The sequence below is a fragment of the Oncorhynchus nerka genome, linkage group LG24 (assembly GCF_034236695.1).
Source record: "Oncorhynchus nerka isolate Pitt River linkage group LG24, Oner_Uvic_2.0, whole genome shotgun sequence".
NCBI lineage: Eukaryota > Metazoa > Chordata > Actinopteri > Salmoniformes > Salmonidae > Oncorhynchus > Oncorhynchus nerka.
This window is the reverse complement of record NC_088419.1, coordinates 5,856,509-5,862,508: the sequence shown is the minus strand read 5'-3', so window position 1 is coordinate 5,862,508 and position 6,000 is coordinate 5,856,509. Positions and strand designations below refer to the sequence as shown.

General features: G+C 41.6%; 1 protein-coding gene across 1 annotated transcript in view; it reads left to right on the top strand.

The window, feature by feature from the left end:
* Nucleotides 1–4,951: 4,951 nt before the first annotated feature.
* Nucleotides 4,952–6,000, top strand: part of LOC115110872 (protein-tyrosine kinase 2-beta-like) — an 89,758-nt gene continuing 88,709 nt past the window's right edge. Inside the window, exon 1 of the mRNA XM_065008568.1 lies at nt 4,952–5,099. The gene's annotated coding sequence lies outside the window, so the exon portion shown is untranslated. The remainder of the gene's footprint in view (nt 5,100–6,000) is intronic.

The following is a 6,000-nucleotide window of genomic DNA, read 5'->3' as shown; positions in this document are numbered from 1 at the left end:
CTGTAGTTCTGTGTTGTTCATCTAGCCAGTCTGTTGGTGCTGTAGTTCTGTGTTGTTCATCTAGCCAGTGTTTTGGTGTTGCTGCAGTGCTGTTGACTCAGAGTTGGTATTGGCTGAGGCTCCAGACCTGAACCCTCATAGCAGCTATCACTGTCTAATACACAACATTTATATTAACCCTCTAGCCTTCTGTCTAGTACCTAGAACATAACTACAGTTATGTCAACCCTCTAGCCTTCTGTCTAGTACCTAGAACAGAACTACAGTTATATCAACCCTCTAGCCTTCTGTCTAGTACCTAGAACAGAACTACAGTTATATCAACCCTCTAGCCTTCTGTCTAGTACCTAGAACTACAGTTATATCAACCCTCTAGCCTTCTGTCTAGTACCTAGAACAGAACTACAGTTATATCAACCCTCTAGCCTTCTGTCTAGTACCTAGAACTACAGTTATATCAACCCTCTAGCCTTCTGTCTAGTACCTAGAACAGAACTACAGTTATGTCAACCCTCTAGCCTTCGGTCTAGTACCTAGAACTACAGTTATATCAACCCTCTAGCCTTCTGTCTAGTACCTAGAACTACAGTTATATCAACCCTCTAGCCTTCGGTCTAGTACCTAGAACTACAGATATATCAACCCTCTAACCTTCTGTCTAGTACCTAGAACAGAACTACAGTTATATCAACCCTCTAGCCTTCGGTCTAGTACCTAGAACTACAGTTATATCAACCCTCTAGCCTTCTGTCTAGTACCTAGAACTACAGTTATATCAACCCTCTAGCCTTCGGTCTAGTACCTAGAACAACAGTTATATCAACCCTCTAGCCTTCTGTCCAGTACCTAGAACTACAGTTATATCAACCCTCTAGCCTTCTGTCTAGTACCTAGAACAGAACTACAGTTATATCAACCCTCTAGCCTTCTGTCTAGTACCTAGAACAGAACTACAGTTATATCAACCCTCTAGCCTTCTGTCTAGTACCTAGAACAGAACTACAGTTATGTCATCCCTCTAGCCTTCTGTCTAGTACCTAGAACAGAACTACAGTTATATCAACCCTCTAGCCTTCTGTCTAGTACCTAGAACAGAACTACAGTTATATCAACCCTCTAGCCTTCTGTCTCGTACCTAGAACTACACTTATATCAACCCTCTAGCCTTCTGTCTAGTACCTAGAACTACAGTTATATCAACCCTCTAGCCTTCTGTCTAGTACCTAGAACTACAGTTATATCAACCCTCTAACCTTCTGTCTAGTACCTAGAACAGAACTACAGTTATATCAACCCTCTAACCTTCTGTCTAATACCTAGAACAGAACTACAGTTATATCAACCCTCTAGCCTTCTGTTTAGTACCTAGAACAGAACTACAGTTATGTCAACCCTCTAGCCTTCTGTCTAGTACCTAGAACTACAGTTATGTCAACCCTCTAGCCTTCTGTTTAGTACCTAGAACAGAACTACAGTTATATCAACCCTCTAGCCTTCTGTTTAGTACCTAGAACAGAACTACAGTTATATCAACCCTCTAGCCTTCTGTCTAGTACCTAGAACAGAACTACAGTTATGTCAACCCTCTAGCCTTCTGTCTACTACCTAGAACTACAGTTATGTCAACACTCTAGCCTTCTGTCTAGTACCTAGAACTACAGTTATGTCAACCCTCTAGCCTTCTGTCTAGTACCTAGAACAGAACTACAGTTATATCAACCCTCTAGCCTTCTGTCTACTACCTAGAACAGAACTACAGTTATATCAACCCTCTAGCCTTCTGTCTAGTACCTAGAACAGAACTACAGTTATATCAACCCTCTAGCCTTCTGTCTAGTACCTAGAACAGAACTACAGTTATATCAACCCTCTAGCCTTCGGTCTAGTACCTAGAACTACAGTTATATCAACCCTCTAGCCTTCTGTCTAGTACCTAGAACTACAGTTATATCAACCCTCTAGCCTTCGGTCTAGTACCTAGAACTACAGATATATCAACCCTCTAACCTTCTGTCTAGTACCTAGAACAGAACTACAGTTATATCAACCCTCTAACCTTCTGTCTAGTACCTAGAACATAACTACAGTTATATCAACCCTCTAGCCTTCTGTCTAGTACCTAGAACTACAGTTATGTCAACCCTCTAGCCTTCTGTCTAGTACCTAGAACTACAGTTATGTCAACCCTCTAGCCTTCTGTCTAGTACCTAGAACAGAACTACAGTTATATCAACCCTCTAGCCTTCTGTCTACTACCTAGAACAGAACTACAGTTATATCAACCCTCTAGCCTTCTGTCTAGTACCTAGAACAGAACTACAGTTATATCAACCCTCTAGCCTTCTGTCTAGTACCTAGAACAGAACTACAGTTATATCAACCCTCTAGCCTTCGGTCTAGTACCTAGAACTACAGTTATATCAACCCTCTAGCCTTCTGTCTAGTACCTAGAACTACAGTTATATCAACCCTCTAGCCTTCGGTCTAGTACCTAGAACTACAGATATATCAACCCTCTAACCTTCTGTCTAGTACCTAGAACAGAACTACAGTTATATCAACCCTCTAGCCTTCGGTCTAGTACCTAGAACTACAGTTATATCAACCCTCTAGCCTTCTGTCTAGTACCTAGAACAGAACTACAGTTATATCAACCCTCTAGCCTTCTGTCTAATACCTAGAACAGAACTACAGTTATATCAACCCTCTAGCCTTCTGTCTAGTACCTAGAACAGAACTACAGTTATGTCAACCCTCTAGCCTTCTGTCTAGTACCTAGAACTACAGTTATATCAACCCTCTAGCCTTCTGTCTAGTACCTAGAACTACAGATATATCAACCCTCTAACCTTCTGTCTAGTACCTAGAACAGAACTACAGTTATATCAACCCTCTAGCCTTCTGTCTAGTACCTAGAACTACAGTTATATCAACCCTCTAGCCTTCTGTCTAGTACCTAGAACTACAGATATATCAACCCTCTAACCTTCTGTCTAGTACCTAGAACAGAACTACAGTTATATCAACCCTCTAGCCTTCTGTCTAGTACCTAGAACAGAACTACAGTTATATCAACCCTCTTATGTCAATCAAAAAAGTATCTTATGTTATGCTTTTCATACAGACTCTAACGGGCTTTTCATACAGACTCTAACGGGCTTTTCATACAGACTCTAACGGGCTTTTAATACAGACTCTAACGGGCTTTTAATACAGACTCTAAAGGGCTTTTCATACAGAGTCTAGCGGGCAAGATTTGAACTAAGGTAGGTAGTGTCTGAGATGGCAGCGGAGACCAGTGGTGTGTTTAGATCTATACTGCCCTCTACTGGTCAATATATTTGTTATTGGAAAACTGTGGAAATAATATCATTAGCCTATAAAAAAAAAAGATGCCTCCCAAATCAGTCAACCCTTTGTCTTGGAGAAGGCTTACATATGATTCTTATTGTGCGTTCTGGATCGTTTGAGATAAATGGAAATGTGGACTTTGTATACCATGTGTCGTTTTATCTCAATCTCGTCATTCAAAGACTCAATCGTGGACACTTTTACTGACAGTTGTGGCTGCTTTGTGTCATGTATTGTTGTCTCTACCTTCTTGACCTTTGTGCTGTTGTCTGTGCCCAATAATGTTTGTACCATGTTTTTGTGCTGCTACCATGTTGTGCTGCTACCAGGTTGTGTTGCTACCATGTTGTTGTCATGTTGTTTTGCTACCATGCTGTGCTGCTACCATGCTGTGCTGCTACCATGCTGTGTTGCTACCATGTTGTTGTCATGTTGTGTTGCTACCATGCTGTGTTGCTACCATGTTGTTGTCATGTTGTGTTGCTACCATGCTGTGCTGCTACCATGTTGTGCTGCTACCATGCTGTGTTGCTACCATGTTGTGTTACTACCATGCTGTGCTGCTACCATGTTGTGTTACTACCATGCTGTGCTGCTACCATGTTGTTGTCATGTTGTGTTGCTACCATGCTGTGTTGTCATGTGTTGCTGCCTTGCTATGTTGTTGTCTTAGGTCTCTCTTTATGTCATGTTGTTTTTTCTCTCTTGTTGTGATGTGCGTTTTGTCCTATATTTAAAAAAATGTTTTAACCCTGGCCCCCGTTGTCACGTTCGGACCTTTATTTCCTTTGTTTTGTATTTAGTTAGTATGGTCAGGGCGTGAGTTGGGTGGGCAGTCTATGTTTGTTTTTCTAGGTTTTGGGTATTTCTATGTTTCGGCCTAGTATGGTTCTCAATCAGAGGCAGGTGTCATTAGTTGTCTCTGATTGAGAATCATACTTAGGTAGCCTGGGTTTCACTGTGTGTTTGTGGGTGATTGTTCCTGTCTCTGTGTTTTGCACCAGATAGGACTGTTTAGGTTTTCGTACATTTATTGTTTTGTTCGTTATTTCATGTCTAGATCCTTTATTAAAGAACATGAATAACCACCACGCTGCATTTTGGTCCGCTTCTCCTTCACCACAGGAAAACCCTTACACCCGTCCCCGCAGGAGGCCTTTTGTCTTTTGTAGGCCGTCATTGTAAATAAGAATATGTTCTTCACTGACTTGCCTTAAATCAAGGTAACAAAAACCATCCTTTCAATGGAAAACACACTGGAAACATTTGGATCTATATATTATCCCAGTACTTTGAAATAGCTTTTGCATGTTTACTACAGCAAAGACAATATACTGTAGTCCTACAGCAAATATAGCCCAACACCAATATGTCTATGGGTTATAAAAATAAAAAAACTGCAAAGCTGATTACAACATAAAATCCTTTATTTTCCTAAAACACAAAATACATTGACAGAGAGAGAGAGAGAGAGAGAGAGAGAGAGAGAGAGACAGAGAGAGAGAGAGAGAGAGAGAGAGAGAGTGACAGAGAGAGAGAGAGAGAGAGAGAGAGAGAGGTCCACGCTACAGAAATAAGGAAGTAGCCTACCTACCAAGGCAAGGGAGTGGCCTGGCTCGAGTAAATACCTGTTCCACATACACCTTCTGTTGGAGTCAGAGTCAGTCAGGACTAGGAACCAATCTATTAGAAATAACTATAGAACATTTCTGTGCAGATGCTCGTGGAGGAACATTTCCTTCAATTAGGTAAGACACAAATATAATAACTTCAATGTGTTTTTTAAATGTCAGATGTGTAAACTCAGATTCCGGTAGCAGACGGTTACCTCCGGTCAAAGCGGTTGGAGTTATCAATTATTGTTTACGTTTTACTGGAAACTAAACTATTCCTGGGTCGTTTGAAGTCGGTCAAAATTCGACCATCATATTATGTATAATATAAACATGAAGCCCGAGGAGAGAACAGTAAGGCGATTGACATTTCTTGACGGTATGAGGGCTTTTACCAGTGCAGATATATGAAAGCATTGCATTTGCTACCTGAGTTGAGTTGGAAGAATCACCATTATCACTGCAAGTCTGTTCAGGTGAATATTGTTTGCGCGCATTCCAGCACCTGGGGTTATGACTCCGCAGTATGCAACCCTACCTACTCCAACTCAACCCTACCTACTCCAACTCAACCCTACCTACTCCAACTCAACCCTACCTACTCCAACTCAACGCTACCTACTCCAACTCAACCCTTTCAACTCCAACTCAACCCTATCAACTCCAACTCAACGCTACCTACTCCAACTCAACCCTTTCAACTCCAACTCAACCCTATCAACTCCAACTCAACCCTACCTACTCCAACTCATCCCTACCTACTCCAACTCAACCCTATCAACTCCAACTCAACCCTATCAACTCCAACTCAACCCTACCTACTCCAACTCAACCCTACCTACTCCAACTCCAACCCCATCAACTCCAACTCAACCCTATCAACTCCAACTCAACCCTATCAACTCCAACTCAACCCTACCTACTCCAACTCAACCCCATCAACTCCAACTCAACCCTATCAACTCCAACTCAACCCTATCAACTCCAACTCAACCATATCAACCCTACCTACTCCAACTCAACCCATTCAACTCCA